Below are 21,805 nucleotides of genomic sequence, written 5' to 3' on the forward strand. Positions count from 1 at the left end.
TCAAACGTCCATCTCTTCTGATCAATATGTAAATTTAGTAGATCCTCCTAATTTGCCTGACAAAAGTCAGCTAAATTAAATGCTACGAATACTAACGTATTTACAATTCCCATAGCAAATCGCTCACACATAACTGCGCAAACTGTAGCTCTTTATAACAAATGCAAACACAAACATACATTAGCTGAAACAACTTACACCCTTACATGGGCCACCCATAGCTCAGCTATCCTTTATCCATGTCAGACGTCTGACACAACACCAGAGTCATACAAGGTGACAGTCCAGCTAGACCCAACGCTGCCACCATAGGGCAGTGTATCCTCCACCATGAAATAAAATACAGTACTTTTGGACTTTTTGGATAGTTATTTTGGGATACTTAAAGGGTTAATTACGATTTACATGGGAATTCGGGTTACGTCGCTAGCGTACAAACGGAACTCATTTGTAATCTGGGGACTACCTTAACAAATTTAATTGAGATTTTCATGAATTAACTAAGACTAAAATATATATTTTTTACTGAAATTCCTCCCGTTAAAAATGTATTTCACATCAATTGCCTCAATATGATCTAATAATTAGATTTGCAGTTTTGCGTGATGTGCTAGCATTAAGCTAGTGTAAAAGATCATTTTATTAGGTTTTATCGTTTCAGTGCCGTTGGCGATGCTAAACGTCCAGTTATACTTCTGCTGTGAATTTTGTTCATCACTAGTACTACTCGCGCCGTCAATAGCAGCCAATTAGTTAAAATCATTTGTTGCATATGTTTTAACGCCAATGGTAACTTAAGACGTCCCATGCATTTGGGAGGCAGGCGATAAATGTTTTGCCAAAAGTGTTTTTTGTACAAATGTTCATAATTTTTAACCAAATACCCAACATTTGACATTAAAAAAATCACCATCTTTGACCGAAACTGTTTGCCATGTTTGAAAATCATAATTCTTGAGCAAATAAATAGTTTTTTGATCCATCCAAAAAACATGTTTATTCGCTGCCACCCTTTACTTCAAAAGGATTGGACGTTTAGTGCCGTCAATGGCTGCCAGTGAGTTAGAAAACTATGCATAAAGCATTGGAGGAATACCCAAGTTAAAAAAAAAAAAAAAAAAAAGGTAAAAATGTTGGAAAAAATGAAAATAATTAAAATGAAATTGAAAAATAGCTGAAAATTCAAAAACTAAAAAAAAAAAAATTGAAATCAAAAATATTTTATGATTTAAAAATCACAAGGAATTGTCTACATATTCCAAAATTCTTTTATTTTCTAAAATGTTTAAAAAATGTGTTTTCCTAAATGTTAAAAGTTTCATTTCTCATTTTCATTGGTATTTATTTATTTATTTATTTTTTCATTCGGTCTATGAATTTTTTTTTTTAGTGTAGGATTTTCCAGTTTTTTTTTGTTGTTGTTGTATTTTCATTAGGTCTATGAATATATTACTATTATTAATTATTACTTTTAAGTACTCATGTATTTTTCCAATTTTATATATTTATATATACAGTATACATTTTTATATGGTGGAAAACACTCGGGCGACTTGAAGTTCCGCTCTGAGACCCCCAATTTGGCCAAATTTCAAAACTGTCCTATATGCATGTGTGATACATAATTGGAAAGCTTAAAATGTCAATTTTCTGGGTGAAGAAAAAATTGAACAGGAGGGCATCTTAAAAAAAAAAAAAAAAAAAAATTAAACCCCTAACCCTAATCCGAGGTGAGAGCATGAGAGCCGAGTGTCAAGACAGAGCTGTGAATGGCCACTGCCGGACTTCAATTAATGATTCTAAGCTAAAAATGATAGACATTTCGAATAATAAATAGAATTACCTTTTTATGGCTGGCCTGAAACAAAAGCGGTTGCGCGGTGTCTGTAAACGGGGGTCTTCAGGGTAAAATGGACAAATTAAAAATAGTTCGGGGGCTTAATGTGCAATGAATCTGCTATGGCAGCATATAGACACATTGTTCTCTCAAACACAATAGTTCTTTTGGCTTAAAATACAGCGGTCTGCTTTTTCAGCCTCGTCTGTTTTCCGCCATATATATATATAATTATTATTTCTATGTACTCATGTATTTCCAATATTTTAAAGTACTGTATATTTGTTAAATGTTCATTCAGACATCAAGGGGTTAAGTGTGCAACAGAGATGAATCTACAAAAATAAAAACCCAACAATAGCTTAAAATGCTCTCTCTGTACATTATTATTAAGTTTCATTTATGGCACCAAAATTTTGAGGTTCACGGCACCCCAAACCTTGACACAAAGTAACCTTTAATTAGCCTCTGTGTAGAAATCTGCTAGCATAAGTTTACATTGATTTCCATTGGCCTTTGAAACGACATCTTTCAAATGCATATTCCCCTCCAAACATTGAAATGCGCTTCTAGTATTCCACCGATGTTATCCCGATGACGCGTGAAGGTCATCGTCGTGCGCCGCCATTGTTTGTCCAGCGGGAAGCACAACATTTTTTTTTTTTTTTTTGTTAGATTTATATTCAGCCCAATCATCAGACAAGCTGTCAGCATTGAAGGATGGCGAAGGTTTTATTGCATTTTGCCGCTCCTTCAGTAGGACTTTGCCGGACTACAAAGTGGATTTTCTTTGTCAGAGTTGATGTATCCTTGTACAAACTTCTTTTCATATTCTATTAGACGCGCAATTTCAATCAGCGCCTGGCGATTGTGTCTCCATTTTCGCAAGATTTATGTCTTACCAAACTGTGCAATAAATACTACTTACTGAACCCTCCACACCCTATCAGAGGTGATCATTTCAATTATCGACTTGGTAGATTAACACCTTGTGATCCATCATTTCATCCGAGCTGACATTTGCAATATTTTTTCTTGAACTTCTCACGCTTTGCCAGCTATTTTACGGCGTCAACATCTCCGCCCACGCCGGCGAACGATAATTACAGAGTTTACAACTCGTCGTAACGAGATTTGGGAGACGGGCGCTCATAAATCAACTTTTTGACGTCTCCGTTTCTGATGTTTCGCACGTCCAATCAAGGTGTTTAATGGCTTCGGATGGAACACCTGTTTCTCCACCAATCGTTTTTCCCGAGCTGGATGCTGTTCATCAAATGGGATTAAATAAATTAGATGAGCGGGAAGAGGAATGAGTAGTCTGCTGCCGTTGATGGCGCTAGATTGGACATCTTGCGCCGTCAATGGCAGTGAAATGGAATTCAAATGGATTACTGTCAGTGGCAGTGAATGTGTTAAATACTGCGAAATTAAGAAAACTCCACCTTAGTGTAATATCAAGAATACATTGCTCATCTTCGCAGGGGTGCTGGAGCTGGGCGCACACTCTGAATCGGTTGCTAGCCAATCGCAGGGCACGAAGAGGAAGAACAACCATTCACGTCCACACTAACACCTCGTGACAATTTACGCCTTGTTCAGACTGGCATTCAAAATCAGATTTTTAGCCCATCCAGATCGAAACTGGATGGTTCTTTTGAAGTCTGAACAGTCACAAAGCACTGAAATCTGATTTTTGCATGAGAAATTTAAACCACACACGGGAAAATTTCATATCAGTGACGTCACTCTATGCTGGATGACGCCTTGGTTGCCACAGCAACCTGTCAGGTATGTCAATAATGTGGACCAGTCTGAAGAGGCTCAGATCTGATTTGGATACTTGCAAAAAAGCGTCAAAAGTCATCCCTTGAAACCAGATTTAATGTTAAATCCGACTGGAATCAGATATTGCTGTGGTCTAAACGCAGCCTTAGAGTGTTCAAATCAGCCTACCATGCATGTTTATGGGAGGAAAGTGGAGTACCCGCAGAAAACCCGCACGGGAAAAACATGCAATCTCAACACAGGAAGGCGGGGATTGAACCCTTGATCTCAGAACTGTCTCAAGTTGTGTCAACAAGTATCTATGGGTTTACTTTTTGTTTTTGTATGGCTAAAAAGTAGAGATGTCCCGATCGATCGGGTCCGATCACGTCATTTTCAAAGTATCGGAATCGGCAAAAAAATATCGGACATTCCTTTTTTTTAATATATATATATTTTTTAATTAAATCGTTTGCTAATTGTATTTAACGTTACAGACATAATATGTTATACTCATCCAGAGTCTTTAGTTTAGGCTTAAGGTAGGGTTATCAAATTTATCCCAATAACGGCGGTAATTTAAAAAAAATAAAAAAGTATCACGTTAAAATATTTAATGCAATTAATGATGCACTGCACGACCCACTCACACATTATCGCGCTCACTCTGTAATGGCGCCATTTTACCTATATAGAGCGATAAAAGGCAGCGTAAAATGAGTAGAGTGAATTTTGGCAGCCTTTGGAGCCTTTTTTTTTTATTGGCTAAAGCCTTACAATCCCACTCCCTACGATTAGAAATATCATGGGAAGCAATGTGGGGAAGCAAGGTAGCAATTAATCTTTTTCTTAACACCTTATGTTACTTCCCAACGCAGAGAAGATATATCAATTGGTAGCTCTACGCACAGTCATGGTTCCACTTCCCATCATGCATTTGGCCATGGCTACAGTATCATTTACTGAAAGCTCAACAAATACACTAGATGGCAATATTTACTCACAATATACAAAGTCCCAAGTCTTTCTATCCGTGCATCCCTCTCACAGAAAGAATGTTAATAATGTAAATGCCATCTTGAGGATTTATTGTCATAATAAACAAATACAGTACTTATGTACTGGTTGTTGAATGTATATATTTGTCTGAGTTTTATTCATTTTTTTCTTAATGCATTGCCAAAATGTATATGATCGGGAAAAATTATCGGGAATGATTGGAATTGAATCGGGAGCAAAAAAAGCAATCGGCTCGGGAAATATCGGAATTGGCAGATACTCCAACTAAAACGATCGGAAGCAAAAAAACATTATCGGAACAACCCTACTAAAAAGTCTTTTGGCCTATAAAAAGTTCAATAAAGTGCTAAACTTTTCTTCCCCCTATTTGTGCTGTCAACCCCCGAATTAAGGCTGAGTTATGCTTCCGCGGCTGACCCGATTTACGACCCTCCGCCGTAGCCTCTCTTGTTCCTTCACAATTTTCTGACCGTGTCGCGTCCACACGTGTGACGTGGTGGAAATGAACTGTGATTGGTCCGCTCTGAATGTTGTTTCCGGTTCAGCGCGAAATCACCGCCATTGTCAAACATTTTGCTACATGAAAAAATGAACCGAGCCGACGAGAGTATCAACAAAGAGCAAGTACTACAACTTCTACAATGACTCGTCAAGACATTATGAAGATTGTCAAATGGCAAGCAATTCGTGGTAAGTGATTGCTGGGCTGGAAGTCAGCCAGCGATTGAATTAAAAAAATGGAAGAACCATCAAATCATCAAGGAAATTAACCCCCCCCCCCCAAAAAAAAACAGGAAATAGAAGCAAAAACAAAAATAGAATGAACCGCAAAAGCCATGTAACTTTAAATCTCAAGTATATGAGCAGTTATGTGGTAAAAAGCAGTGTTTTTAGCCCTGATTTAAAGGAGTGAATTAGCGCAGAGTATAGCCAACGTCGCAATACAGTTCCTATCGTATTACATGGACGACATGAAAATAAAAATCTTTTATGACATGTACATTTGTATTTTGCTGGATCGCAAAAAATACCTAGTACTCAGAGTCCATAGTGATCTGAATATTACAAGAAATATTCTAAATTCAACTTAATCTTAACGAACGTGAATCAACATGTACAGGTAGTCCCCAGGTTACGATGTACGTGTCCATTTTGTCTCCAGTTTTGTTTTTGTTTTTCTGTCTCATGAACTGTACCTTAATGTGCCTCACAGTATTTTTTACTTTATCAATATGTGTTCTGTCCTTGCTAAACATAAAGTTGTTCAGCTTTACAGCAGACAAGGCAATTGTCCTTTTTGAAGCTTTTTCCTTCCTTCGACGATTTGTAAAGCATATTTGTAAATGACACGCATTTTAAAAATAAAACACTTGACACAAAACGATTGGTGTTCAAACGCCCATCTCTTCTGATCAATATGTGTAAATTTAGTTGATTAGCTTAATTTTCCTAACAAAGGTCCGCTACCTTAAATGCTACGATTGCTAACATTTTCACAATTCCCATAGCAAATTGCTGACACATAACTCCACAAACTGTAGCGCTAAACTTAATTACAAATGCATACACAAACACATGTCAGCTGAAACAACTTACAGCCTTATGTGGGCCGAACCAGAGCGGAGCTATTTTTTATCCATGTCAGATGTCAGAGTTGGCTCGTCAGTCATACAAGGCGACAGTCCAGCCAGACCCAACGCTGTCAGTGTATCCTCCATCATTAAACAAAATGCAACTTTTTGACTTTTTGGATAATTACTTTGAGATTTAGGGGTACTTAAAGGGTTAATTCTGATTCACGCAGAAATTCGGTTTACGTCGCCAGCGTAGGAACGGAACTCGTTTCGAACCCGGGGACCACCTGTAATCTCATATCGATTTTACAGCCTCTTTATCGATACGTGTATTGTCAGTTGTAGTCTTCACGATCTCTGCCGAGTTAATTTTTGTGTATTCAAATTCAGAATAATGTCATTTCCCGTCATATCCATAGATCTCTCAATTGGTTTTGACTGACGTATGATCGTTGCTTAGTTTACCAGTTGTTCATTCTCCTCAAAGTACATCTTTACCATTGACTGTTCTTCTGAGGACATGACCTCCATCTTGTTTTCGTGGTTGCGGACGGTACAATCATTTCACAACATTTACAAAAGGAGAACTGTTGAGAAGCAAATGTCCAAACCTCCTTTTCACGGCTAAGAAATAGCAATAGTACATGTATATAAGAGCCCTTGGCATATGATTACTTTCATTTGCAAAATCAACAATGAATGTTTTTTTCCCAGAATTGGAAGAGGGTGGGTAATGGCTATGCATTAAAAGTCCGCACTCGTGATGATTGAGCGTATTAGATTAGTCTCTAAGGCTCCGTAAATGCAGCCATTTAGTTGCGTTCACATGCACTCAGGCTGCATCGGCGATAATTACGCGCAGCGTGCATTTGGTCTACTGATTACATGTCTCAGACATGCCAAAGTGCTGCCAAGGAAAGCCTTTGTGGAAAATGTGTAATTTTTCAGCGACTTGTCCATTAATGGTGACGTCAGTAGATCGTTGTAGAGAATTTTCGTCGTGTGACAAAGTTATCAGACGGAGTACAAAATTAGAGCAACACAATTTCATTTAAAAGGACAGCATGTTTGAAATTTCAGAACATTTATAGGAAAGCTTTCGAAAAATAATACTTACCACATCTGGGAATGCATTTCCAAGAGATTCTTCTCTTTTTCCCAAAAGATATTCAACCATCGCTGCCTCTATGGAGATCAGAAATTGAATCAGAATTATATTAAATCAGCTAAGAATGTAAAATACAAACATTGAGTTTGGAGGCACTAGACGTCAATGGCACGTTCGTTAGTTCATTCGCTGTCAGCCCTCCCACTTCAAATGGACTGGACGTCTTCTAACGATAAACCAAATGATACGTTTCTGTATTTTGGTCAGGAGCAATGCTAATGCTAACATGGAGTTTGTTAGTTTTTGTTTTTTTGAAGGAAAAAAACATACTAAATTTGTGCATACTCAAATGTAAAGTAATTCTATCATGGCTTGGGCAGACTCTGCTCAACTCATTGGGTGCCATTAACGGCACTAGACGTCCAATCAGGATAGCTTCAAACAGAATGAATGTCTACTAATAATAAACAAATTTTGCCGTTTTTGGAGAGACAGCGAGAACCAAAAGTGGCATTTGCCATGCGGCAAAAAAATTTTGCTATGTGGCAATTTCTTTTTTTTTTTTTTTTTTTTTTTTGCCATGTGGCATTTAACCACTTTTGGGTTTTTGGGCCTGCAGCATTTTTGTCAAAAACGATTATTTTTGCTCAAAATTTTTTTGGGTGCAAAACGTGATAATTTTTAGTTAATAAAAATGACAGTCAAAAATGTTGAAAATTAAAAAAATATTTTTGAACAACAAAAAGAATAATACGACTAATACATACTCAACTGGAATGTCTAGTAATTCCGTCGTAGCTTGGTCAGAAACTACTCAACTCATTGGCTGCCATTGACGGCACTGCACGTCCAATCTGTTTGAAGTGGAAGGGTATGGCAGCGATTGAACGAACATTTATTTTCTACCACCCTCCCATTTCAAATGGATTGGATGTCCACATGTGATAAACTCATTCAAATTCACAGCAGAAGGCTGACTGGACACCACGCGATTGGACATCTTATTATCTTGGAGGCCATCTTGTGTTAGGTGATCAGCGGTTCGAAACTCGATCTCTAAGAGTACATATTGCACGGAATGGGGACGTTCTTAGTACTCCAATACTGATGATGTCCTTATAACGCCATGTTGGTACTGATATTATTACTAGTATTGGTGCAACAATAGTAGTGCTATTGCTACAATACTTGAACACTGCTAACTGTCAAAACTATGTGCAAAACAGTTAAAGTGTCACTACAGTATTGTAAATCAGCTCTTTTCTAAGAAGTTATTCCCCAAACATAGCGTACCTACAAATTCATGAACAGAGATTTTAGGGCGATTTAACCGCTCTCCGGTGTTCCTTGCATGTTAAACACCGCAGACTGTGTCAATTACCTTTCCCTATCTAATCAAGCAGGATGTCAGCACCCGGCTTTGAGCGGCGCGATAACCTTCGCCAGGACGCACAAAAACGTCTCTTATCTGCCGCGTAATTCGCACTCCGCTCTTTTTCACGCGCCTCAGGTAGACGGCTAATAAAGGCATTTCACGCTAATTCCGAGCGGCGGCGGCGGTCTGCGTGCGTCTGGGTTATTTAGCGCTAAGAGAACAAACGGAACGGGACAATGTGACCGTGTGCTGTGGCTCGTTGTGATAATGTCGCCTTTGCATAAAGGTAGTCGTTTAGTGGCGTCGGAACATGAAGTGACAAAAGAGGACTCTGGCTAATCAGGTGTGCTTTGGAAAATGAAAGGAGTCTTTGAAAATGGTTAGCAAAAATGTTGCTATTACACAGCTGCTTGTAATGGGAGATTAAAATATTGACAATCAGGCTAACTCGCTAGCAGGCTAGCTTGTGCTTACTCTTAATTCCCTTAAAGTGTTCTTTGAGGCTGTAAGCAGTGTGTATTTCTGGTTTTATTCATTAATGATAGAAATACAATCATTGTTGACAATTTAAAAAAAATTGATAAATTGAAGTTTTAAATGACCAAAAATAGTCACTTACTGTATAAAAAGTTAAAGGTCTTATGTCAGCGTTTGAATGCCTGGTTAATATTTACTCCAATTGAAATACGATGAATCACACAGATTATAAGAGCAACTCTACAGATAGGATACAGGTAGTTCCTGGGTTACGAACGAGTTCGGTTCCAATGCTGGTGACTTAACACAAATTTCTGCGTAAATCGGAATTAACCCTTTACGCACCCCTAAATACACCCCACATCTCAAAAATAACTATCCAAAAACGTGTATTATACATCATTAAATCGTCCTCGCCACAAACGCATCTAGTTCTTTATTATACATGTTGCTAATGCAGCCTGTCATTTGCATCTTGTTCTGTATATATGTGAATCTGCCGAAGCATCATGTGGGCGTAGTTTGTAGGCTATCGGCTACAGACAGGTATTGTTAGAGCCACCTAGCATAGTAGCATCGCGTTTGCAACGGCGGCACACTCCCTTGCCTCCTCCCCACTCCTGCTCTGTTCTCTCGTCTCCATGAGTCTGTCTTTTTCAGACTTTTTTCACGTCAGTCAACCAACATCGTAACGCATAGTAATGCACGCCTTTCCCGCCTTTCCCGCCTACGATGGCGACGTCACGGTCTAAAAATAGCATTCGTGCGGTATGCTATTACAATCCACACAAACGATTAGCATGTATCAGCTAGCAACCACACATCAAAAACCAATCACAAACCCCAAGTACTTGACTACAATTGAAAAACCACAATAAACAGTACAAAAGCTGTTATATACAGGTGTTGCCCATGTGGCTGCTACACAAGAAACAAATGTGCGCACAGACTTGCAGCTGTAAATTTTCCTCTCTCTTTCTCAATCGGCTGCGCGACTTCGTGGGAGCAAATTCGCTCATCCTCGTGTGCGCGCAAATAAGTCCTTCATTTATACATGCGCTCTTACGCACATGTGGAAGTACTACGCTAGTACAATGCTTCGAGCGCCAAAATAAAAGCATGCGTCACAAAACAAAAGCCAACATTATAAAAAAACGAGTCAAAATGGCAGACTAGACTCCGGCGTCTTAAGTCGAAATCACGTAAATCGGGTACGTCGTAACTCAGGGACTACCTGTAATCAGATTAATATTAAAGGATGATCCCTTTCAATTACGATACATGAGATTCACTAATGTAAACGCAATATGATCTGCATCGCTTCAGTAACAAGTCACAACCATTGCAAGACGATAATAGCTCACCCTAAAATCGCAATTCACATTACGATATACGATCCACTCTAGGATTACGCCTTCAAATTCGACAAGCCTGGCATTACACGACTTTCACGATCCTAACAGCTTAACATCACTGATCTTTAGCTAGAGCAAATTAGCCGTATTACTTTAAATGAATCACAAGCAGCGTACTAATCCAGTTTTTTCGTCCCTTTCATTAGCCTTTAGTCGAATTCCCGTGCAGCGTGCACCACTCGGGCCTGGCTGAGCAATTGCGCAGGCCGCATTAGCATATCTGGCCGCCCGAGCATATGAAACGCAGGTGAAGCACGAGCGGGGCGGCGTCTTATCACTTTTGCTTGTAGCACAAAAGGCTAACATGGAGCGCTTCCGCTTCATTTCCTGCCGCCTACGACTGGCTCGATTCTCTTTTTTTTTTTTTTTTTGCTTGGCGGGATCCTCGATTTAATTGCCTACTCTGGTTGGCGGTTGTGACCCGTAATCTCAGTTGTCAGCTGCTTGTAAAGCATTTTCCCATTTATGAAACGCTTGCAAAGCAACACGAGGACGAGATGTTTATGCCGAGACAATGAACAAGGGAGTGGGTTCATTTTTACTCGTACTGGAACACAAAGAGAACGTGCAGGCTGAATGGTTTTTCAAAGTCTTGCATGTTTCTGTACTACACTATATTTAGCATATAAAAGACGTGAGCAAATATACACATTGACGGTTGTAGTGACTGATGCTGTTCCACTTAACATCATTAGTTTTATTTTGGCGTTGCACTGAAGTGTTTTGGACCAGGTACTAGCATAATACTGATTAAAAAAACAAACATAAAAAAAAAAAAAAAACAATTCAACTGACCGCCAATCAAAGTGGCTTCTCTCAATCCCTTTAATTGGAAGATATTCAAACAATACTCAGCAACAGAAGATAAGCAGGCACCACCATTGATAACAATCTAAAACAGACATGTCCAAAGTCCGGCCCCGGGGCCAAATGCGGCCCGCGGTCAAATTTCATCTGGCCCCCAGCCTCTGTCATAAAATCAATTACGTCTGGCCCGCACGCCGTATTGGCCCGAATATAAGACGATGTTTTTTGCATTGAAATAAGACTGAAAAAGTGTGGGTCGTTTTATATTCGCGGTCTAAACATTATACCCATTTACGACGCTAGATGGCGCCAGATATCATTGAAGCGATGTTCTGTCATAACAGATCTCATCTACTTTCAAGTTTAACCAGTTTGCATTATTTTATTACAATGTTTTTCCTTATTCAGATTTGTTTCAAGACTACAGTTACACTTAGACTTCACTTTGATGGTTAATGCAGTTATTGACATTTTGATGTTTTATCACAATAGACTGGTTTATTTACATTTCAAAAACCAGAAGCCATTCATTTACAAATGTGATTGCACTTTTAGTTATACATATTTAAATGTTCAGATATTAAGATTTGAATGAGGCAAAATAACATGCTTTTTCTCTCAAATATATTGTTATAATCATTTGTTATGGATGTACTGTAATTATTTTCTGTATAAAAATTAATTTGGTGTTCAAAAAGTCTTTTTTCAAACTTGAGTCTTGAGAAAGATGGGGTCGTCTTATAATCAGGGCCGTCTTATATTCGGGCAAGTACGGTAAATTGGTCAGCAGTGCTGCTACCAGCATATGAAGTAGCTTACACACTAAATGCTGCTCCTCATTTACCCACTAAAAGGCAGCAGCACTCTAAGCAACATTACCCCGTGTGACACTTTACTTTCAATTTTCTAAAATGGCGACAACAACAAAAAAAGTTGACTGCGACGGCCGACGCTTCAAGGATAGGTGGAAAATTGGACTATTTCTTCACTAAAATATGCAACAACTCAGTCTGCCTCATTTGCAAAGAGACAGTAGCTGTTTTTAAAAAGTTCAATGTGAGGCAATAATACCAAACAAGACACGCTGACATGTACGACAAGATTATAGGGAAGATACGCAGCGAGAAATTGAAGCAACTTGAAGCTAGTTTAATTTCACAGCAGCAGTATTTCGCAAGAGCCTGAGAGTCAAAAGAGAACGCCACAAAGGCTAGTTGCGAGATTTTTTAAAATTATTAATAAAAATAAATAAATAAATAAATAAAGGAAATGTGACACACTGAATGGCTTGCTAAAATTTGCTTAAATATATTCTACGTAAAGGATGTCATCCAAGGTCGGCCCCCCACATTTTTACCACACCAAATCTGGCCCCCTTTGCAAAAAGTTTGGACAGCCCTGATCTAAAATGTTCACTTTTCACACATTGTCGAGTTGTGCTCTAGTGACTTTTTAACCGATATCCTGATAATGTCCAAATCCATATCAAACAGATACCAATGCGGTCGTGGACCTAACATACAACCCCTAGCAAAAAGTATGGAATCACCAGTCTCAGACGAGTACTCACTCAGACATTTTATCATGTAGAACAAACTCAGATAAAAAGCTTGAAAAAATAATTAGTTCAATAGTGCAACTCTTTAGCATTTAAAAAACACTAAAAGAAATGAATAAAAAATTTGGTGGTCAGTAAATGTTACTCTTATAGAGCAAGTGCAGGGAAATATATATGGAATCACTCCATTCTGAGGAAAAAAAATATGGAATCATGAGAAACAAACAAAGAAATAACAGTCAAAACATCTAGTATTTAGTTGCAACACCTCTGGCTTTTATGACAGCTTGCAGTCTCTGAGGCATGGACTTGAGTATTCTTCATCAATTTTTGTGCCAATTCTCTGATTGCCAGATCATCCTTGCAGGTCGGAGCCTTGCTGTGTACAATCCCCCCCCCCCCCCAATTTCCACCGCAGTTTTCAATAGGGTTGAGATCTGGGCTATTTGCAGGCCATGACATTGGATGAGTCTTTCTCCAAGGAATGCTTTAACAGTTTTACCTCTGTGGCATGATGCATTGTCATCTTGGAAAATGACAAGCATATTTCCAATTGAAGGGATAAGAAAGCTAAAATTTCAATATAAACTTGTGCATTTATTGAAGATTTAACCACAGCCATCTGCCCAGTGCCTTTGTCTGACATGCAGCCCCATATCATCAAGAACTGACGGAATCTTGATGTTTTCGTCAGGCAGTCATTTTTGTAAATCTCACTGGAACAGCACCAAACCAAAGTTCCAGCATCATCACCTTGTCCAATGCAGATTCCTGACACCTTGTCCAATGAAGATTCTTGACTCTTGACAAGGTGATGATGCTGGAACTTTGGTGTTTCTGAATGCTGAAGAGTTGCACTTTTGAACGAATTCATTATTTTTTCAAGCTTTTTATCCAAGTTTTTTCTACATGGTAAAATGTTCGAGTGAGTGCTCGTCCGAGACTGTTGATTCCATAATTTTTGCTAGGAGATGTACATCTTTAAATCATTTATTGTTCATTTAATTTTTGCACCATGAATGCAAATGGTCTGCTCACATAACAAATCCCAAGCATCTTAGTTTGGAGACATCTAATATCAAAAACCATAACTGCTTTGCTAAACTGTGACCAGCCCATGTACAAAGGTAGAAGGCATTTACATCAACTTTGAAAGCAACATGCATATTGGCCCAAAACCGAAAATGAAAAACCATTGTCGACGTTATCAGATATCATTTTAAAAAATGCTTTTATCGACTACCCAATAACATCGGATAACTAATTGTCTGCCGTTGACACCAATATACGTCCAATTAACATTTTAAAGCAAAACTTGGTAACTTTTTAACCTTTATAAAATATTTTCATAACATTTGTGATATGTCGACTGACAACTAGTTGAATGACACCTCTTTTATATCTTCAGGGGGTCTATCGCTATCACTGGCACTAATTAACTGACCGCTTTACGGCATACGTCACTTCCCCTTGTCCTAATTCATTATAAAGAAGGAAGTCGATGCTAATGCTTTTGCGCGAATTCTGCAAAGATGGCAGAACAGCAACAGAGACAAAAAGTTTTGTCTGAGGAGGAAAAAGAAAGAGCGGCTACCAGGATATACAGAACAAACATTGGCCCGGCTTTCACTCGCTGGCTTGCACTGTTCTTAATCACGACGTTAAAGTATAACGGCGTCAGTTTTTTTTTTTTTTTTTTCCAGTAGTGAGTAATCCAATTTCTTTTCTCATCTTTGCAACGGCGTTCCCGTTAATGAGGATGTAAAGGCATGAGTTACTATGCTGGTTGAATGACGCGAGAAAAGTCAGAGACACGGACTCACGGAGACGAGAGAGCAGAGCGGGAAGGAAGCAAGGGAGTTGCGACGCCGTTGCAAACGCGATGCTAGGTTGCTCCGATTATACGCGACTGTAGCCGATAGCCTACAAACTACCCCCACATGGTGCTACGGTAGATATCACATGTATATAGAGCTAGATGCGAAATGATAGACACTGTGGCGTTAGCACATGTATAGACAACTAGATGCGAAATGATACTCGCTGACGTTAGTAAACAGCCGCCATCTTAATGCAGTAGACTTCTCAGGAATGCTCTGTAGGAGAGAGCCTTCATAGTGAACCTGAGTAACTTTTTTCCAATCTAAAATACTCCTAAATCAGCAAAATCTTGATTTAAATCTATCTTTAAATGATGAAACAGTTTTAAAACTTGTCGAAACCAGACAGAAAGGAACTAATGCAAGAACGAGAATTCACAACATTGAATGACTTCCAAACAAAGTGAAGGTTACTATCTAGTTATCGCAATTTTTGCAATACCCCTGTGTCTAGGTTTAGTGTAAAGAATTGGGTAGGGCCTATTGTCCCAAAAGCCCTTTGAACTTCACATAATGTGACCTGTTCTAAAAAATACATGAAAAGCAACACCAGTTACTTTGCCAAGTAATTACTCTTACATTCAGGTAACTGAGTTACTAACTCAATTACTTTTTGGGAGAAGTAATCTGTACCTGTAATTAATTTTTAAAAATAAGATTTAGGGCTGCAGCTATCGATTATTTTAGTAGTCGATTAATCGATGAACTAGTTAGTTTGAATAATCGAGTAATCGGATTAGGAACATAAAAAATTAAAATACCTGAGCCTCAAACAGTATAAAAAAATAGATCTAAGTACAACAAAAGAACAATTGGCTAACTTGCATAGCAAAAGTCCGCTAGCTTAAATGCTTTAAAATGCCAACTTTTTATTTTATTTTTTACAATGCTCTTAACAAATGGTTCAAGCAATATACCTATAAACTAAATTACGAATGCTTAAAAAAAACATTAGCTCAAAGAAAAACTTAGCTTACGTTGGTCTTAACAGGTAGCAGCTGGATTCAGCTATGTGAAATGAGGTAGACCAGAGGGCAGAGTATCCACCCTAATCAATAAAACAAAATGCAAACACTTTCAAAATAAACCATCACAACGCCACTTTAATGAAACGAATACTCGAAGCAACAAAATTTAATTCGAATATTTTTTTTCTAATCGAATACTCGAGTTAATCGATTAATCGTTGCAGCACTAATAAGATTAACAACACAGCTGGCATGACGCTGACGTGTTCGGGGTAAGGCTAACCACACTAAACCACACAGTAGCTAGCCGTTGTATGCTATTATTTAGCCACAACTGAATTCATTACCTTATTACTTTTCATCCTTCACACAGCCGCTGGAAACAAATGTTGTTTAATCCATCTGCAGGTGACCATCACGATTTTACGTCACTGCAGCTTTGTGTTGGTCCTCTTTGGAAACGCAATCTTCAAGGCAAAACACTACCGTTTTTGTCCACCGGCGTCACTAAAATCGACTAAAACTGGAAAGTTTTAGAACTCATTGGCATTGACTGCAATAGGTGTTTAATTCAAATTTGACGCGGACCAAAAAGACGAATTTTGTTATTTATCTTTCGCCTCCATTTCCATTTTCAAGCTCCGAAGCAATGTTCAGGTTCGTTCGTAGCTGGTCCAAATAAGCTGGACATCTATCGCCTTCAACGAATGTTATTATTCACGTATGAAATTGAGTGATGTACCGTGTCGGCACATTGGACCCACAATATGATTAGCATTTTAGCGATTGAGTCATAGGCTTATTGCATTTCATTCCGCGCACTCAACAGTGACTGCATTCTGATGGTCCGAGGTTACTGCGTCTTTTTTTTTTTTTTTTTGGTTCAAAATACCTCGCTGCTATTTCCATTCATCCTGCGTTCTCTCATCTCCTGGCTCGCCGGCGCGCAAATAACATTTAATAGCGCGGACATTGTGCTCCGTCACGCAGGCCGACTGCATTAATTTCAACTCATTTGCGCCGGCTTCTCCTGCAAAATAAACCGCCAGCGTCGTTCGGAGGCCCCGCTGATTACCTCCCAGCGAGGAGGCCATGCGTGTCGCGGCTGTCTTCGCTTCGCCGATGTTTATGCGTTGCCTCTACACACACACACACAAAGAAAAAACTGGTGTAAAAAGGAAATTTTCAAACTTGAAAGTACAAGTTTTCCTCTTCGGTGTTGGACAGGTAATCATCGCTAATTGCTAAAATGCTGACTTGCTAAAATGTAAAACAATTCAAAAAGAAACACTAATAAAGAACAAGCAAGTATCTTTTAAAATCTGAAGCTACTTAAGGAACATTCACAACAAAACCAAAATGAATCACATTTTGCCAGAAAGATAAATTGTGATCATCTGCGACACTATTTAGTATTTAAGTCCCAATTCTTTTCTTTATCAGCGCTACGATTCTTTCTTAACTGACTAAAAATGATCAATGGGGTTAAAAACACGAAGACAAATGAAGTCCAAGCATATAGCGGTGATTTATCACAGTCTGCCGCCTCATTTATTTGAAGTGGAGCGTAGGTTAGCATGCTAATGCTAGTTAGAACTCATCATACTTTGTGTTTTTTCAGTGTTGGAAGCAGGAAAACCATTTAATATGGGTGGGGGGTGGGCTAACAATGACCAAGACATGAAATTTCGTTACCTTGGCAATTAGCAATTGGTGGCTAGTCCACGCTAACATTAATTATTGCCATAACGGCACTCAGCGACGGGTGTCGAACTGGTGAAAGTCAATTCATCAACAGAACGACTAAGTAGAAAATATAATCTTAACTCTTTTGCTGCCATTGATTGCGTGAGACGTCCGATCCATTTTGACTGGGAGCGGCAAATGTTCAAAATATGGACATTCACAGCCAATGGCGTACCGCAAGCAACACGTCACTTCCGCTTATTAATATTCATGACATTAGCTACTGTTGCTAAGCCACCGTTTGTCCCTAATAGGAAATGAATGGAAATCGTGTAAGAAGGAGATGTTTACAGAGCTAAACCTAACAATTCTCTCCGAAAATTATGTGCCTGCTGCCAAACTCACTGGCAAAGATGTGGAAGAACATATAAATTTTCAGTTAAAGAGATGGCTTGAGTGTCGAAGGCTGAAAAAGACGAAAAAAAAAAAACGAGCCAACCTGAGCATAGCCTTAGCTTTTTTATCGACGAGACTGACAATGACATTCTCCTGTTTCAACAAGCTATCCTTTACCATCAGCCCTGTCTTTCTTATATATCCTCTGGTTTTCCTACGTCTCTGACCGTTTTTGGGGGTAATTTAGTTAGCTTTGTGTAGTGATCGCAAATGCTACTCAGTGACAGCCAGCGAAGACTTTTAATTTTTTCATTGATAACGAATCTTAATTCTATATTTTTCCTACAAGTTCCAAAAAAGCAATGCGTGATCGCCATGTTCATTTTTGAAAGATTACCGGCGAAAAGTGGCACAAATTACGTTGTTTCTATGCCAGGGCGGGTCTATAATGTCCCACTTCGGCTTTACTTCCGCTTTACGATGCGACGTCACGGTCTAAAAATAGCATGCGTGCGGTACGCCATTGTCTCTGTTGAAATGAATTACACACAGCAATTTGGAAATACTTCAGGAGCAAAGTACTACATAAACAAAAATATGAAAATATACTTACATGTGGAAGAGAGAAACCATGTGAAGGAAAACGTGCAAGTACACATCAACATGGACTGAGAATGAAACCAAACAAAGTGAAGAGGCAACGAGGCACACCTGGACAGAACAGGTGTCGATGAGGAAGCTGAATGGCTGGCACACAAGGAGGCGGGCTGACAACAGTTGAAGCTAATCACCAAGACAAGAAAGGAACATTACCTATACAAAAACAAATCACTGACAATATTGATATAAAAATTGTTTTTAATTGACTGTACATTTTCCCATTCATTAATACTCATGTCAAAACTGGTGTCAAACTTGTGGCCCCGGGGGCGATACAAGGCCCGCCACGTCATTTTGTCTGGCCAAAGAAAATCATGTGCATTGACTTTGTTTTTTTGTTTTTTTGCTAAAATTAATTCAAACAAATTGAGAAAGTTAATAAAATTAAAAAATACATATTGTTTTATTAATAATTGAATAAAATCTCTATTTTTGTAATTTTTGAAAAAATTTTAAATGAAAAAAAAAAAATCATATTAAGAATAAAAAAAGATAACTCAAGACCGAATAAAAAGGGTTATTATCAAAGCTCCAGGATACCTTTGTAACATGAAACGGAAGAGCTGATTAAATTTTGGGTTCATGAGGTCAAAGGTCACAGAGGTCAGAAAAGGATTTTCATGATAACTTGTAACTAATGTTTTCTACACTTCTACCATATTGATACCCTAACCCTTATTTACATTCATCCACTGCCATTGACGGAAATAGACGTCCAAAGCCCTTTTGACTGGGAGAGGTCGTTCATTCGCTTCTCCCAGTCAAAATAGATTTGGACGTCGTTTGTATAGGGAGTCAATACATCTACCCTATTTATACTGGATTCACCATAATATACTTTTAGCTTTTATTTGTCAATCTGCAGTCTGACCTTCCAGCTTCCTAACCTCCCATCGACCCCCACCCCCCCTTCCCAAACTCCCCAAAGGCTCGACCGTACCTTGAACCTCGCGCAACCACACCACCAGACTGTTACTAAACCACGGTTTTCCGCCTGCAGCCGAACATCACACGCGCGTGGATGCCTCGGGGGTCGTGTTCAGATAAGCCGCGGTTTTCCCGGCTTCAGTGGTCCTTAACCTCGGAGGGCCTGTGCCGGATGGGAGCCAGACACTTTCAGGATGGGAAGCAGGTGCACGTAGCCATGTATGAAAAGGGGATTTGAAAAGAAAAGTGAGAAGGTAGAATTAAAATGTGTGAAGGGAGTGGAGAAGATGTAAGACGAGGTGAGTCATGGGTTATGTAAAGCAAATGGGGCTCAAAATTTTTAGGTCTAGGTTGAAATGTTTCTACGTCATAAACCAAACGCTATCTATTTATATATTAAATGTAGGTCTGAATGCTGAAAAAGTGCTGATTTAAAAAAAAAAAATACAGTGGGGAGAACAAGTATTTGATACACTGCCAATGGGAAAACCCATTGGCAGTGTATCAAATACTTGTTCTCCCCACTGTATATATATATATTTCATTTTACTATCACTTTCATTTTTTTTTTCAAGGGAACCATACATAACTACAATGTGTACCACTTATTGGGAAAGTCATTATAATTTTATGATTTAAAAAAAGATTTTTAGAGAAAAAAAATAAAGTTGCATTTTCCATAAATATTTTGAAGAGTCTTATTTTATTCCAAGCCAAATACACTGCATATAATGACGGTGTGTACCACAAAAAGGGTTGCCTATTTCAGAATGTAGTCATAATTTTATGATTTAGAAATTTATGATTTTATTTATAGATTAAATCCTATTTAGCGGGAAAAAGGATTAAACACCTAACCCCAAAAAAACGATAACTACCACAACAGTGGGGCAAATAAGTATTTAGTCAACCACCAATTGTGCAAGTTCTCCTACTTGAAAATATTAGAGTGGCCTGTAACTGTCAACATGGGTAAACCTCAACCATGAGAGACAGAATGTGAAAAAGAAAAACAGAAAATCACATTGTTTGATTTTAAAAGAATTTATTTGCAAATCATGGTGGAAAATAAGTATTTCGTCAATACCAAAATTTCATCTCAATACTCTGTTATGTACCCTTTGTTGGCAATAACGAAGGCCAAACGTTTTCTGTAACTCTTCACTCGGTGTAAAGAAATCAACTGTGGGAGCAATTATTAGAAAATGAAAGACATACAAGACCACTGATGATCTCCTTCGATCTGGGGCTCCATGCAAGATCTCACCCCGAGGCGTCAAAATGATTACAAGAAAGGTGAGCAAAAATCCCAGAACCACATGAGGGGACCTAGTGAATGACCTGATGACCTAGTGATGGCTGGGATCACATTAACAAAGGCTACTATCAGTAACACAATGCGCCGCCAGGGACTCAAATCCTGCACTGCCAGACGTATCCCCCTGCTGAGGCCAGTATACGTCCAGGCCCGTCTGCGGTTCGCTATAGAGCATTTGGATGATCCAGAAGAGGACTGGAAGAATGTGTTATGGTCAGATGAAACCAAAATAGAACTTTTTGGTAGAAACACAGGTTCTCGTGTTTGGAGGAGAAAGAACACTGAATTGCATCCGAAGAACACCATACCCACTGTGAAGCATGGGGGTGGTAACATCATGTTTTGGGGCTGTTTTTCTGCAAAGGGACCAGGACACTGATCTATGTAAAGGAAAGAATGAATGGGGCCATGTATCGAGAGATTTTGAGTAAACATCTCCTTCCATCAGCAAGGGCATTGAAGAGGAGACGTGGCTGGGTCTTTCAGCATGACAATAATCCCAAACACACAGCCAGGGCAACAAAGGAGTGGCTTCGTAAGAAGCATTTCAAGGTCCTAGAGTGGCCTAGCCAGTCTCCAGATCTCAACCCCATAGAAAATCTGTGGAGGGAGTTGAAAGTCCATGCTGCCCAAGGACAGCCCCAAAACATCACTGCTCTAGAGGAGGTCTGCATGGAGGAATGGGCCAAAATACCAGCAACAGTGCGTGAAAAGCTTGTGAAGAGTTACAGAAAACGTTTGGCCTTTGTTATTGCCAACAAAGGGTACATAACAAAGTATTGAGATGAACTTTTGGTATTGACCAAATACTTATTTTCCACCATGATTTGCAAATAAATTCTTTAAAAATCAAACAATGTGATTTTCTGTTGTTTTTTTCCCCCCACATTCTGTCTCTCATAGTTGAGGTTTACCCATGTTGACAGTTACAGGCCTCCCTAATATTTTCAACTGGGAGAACTTGCACAATTAGTGGTTGACTAAATACTTATCTGCTCCACTGCATATGTATATATTTGTATGTTTAAAAAA

The 21,805-nt window shown here is 38.8% G+C and overlaps 1 long non-coding RNA gene across 1 annotated transcript in view; it reads right to left on the bottom strand.

Moving 5' to 3' along the window:
* LOC130908728 (uncharacterized) overlaps positions 1-18,575 on the bottom strand; it is a 70,930-nt gene extending 52,355 nt beyond the window's left edge. Inside the window, exons 1-2 of the long non-coding RNA XR_009061641.1 lie at positions 18,482-18,575; positions 7,316-7,383 (exon numbers count right to left, since the gene is read on the bottom strand). This is a non-coding gene — a long non-coding RNA (uncharacterized LOC130908728). The remainder of the gene's footprint in view (positions 1-7,315; positions 7,384-18,481) is intronic.
* Between the last annotated feature and the right edge of the window lie 3,230 nt (positions 18,576-21,805).

The sequence above is a fragment of the Corythoichthys intestinalis genome, chromosome 20 (genome assembly GCF_030265065.1).
Source record: "Corythoichthys intestinalis isolate RoL2023-P3 chromosome 20, ASM3026506v1, whole genome shotgun sequence".
Lineage (NCBI taxonomy): Eukaryota > Metazoa > Chordata > Actinopteri > Syngnathiformes > Syngnathidae > Corythoichthys > Corythoichthys intestinalis.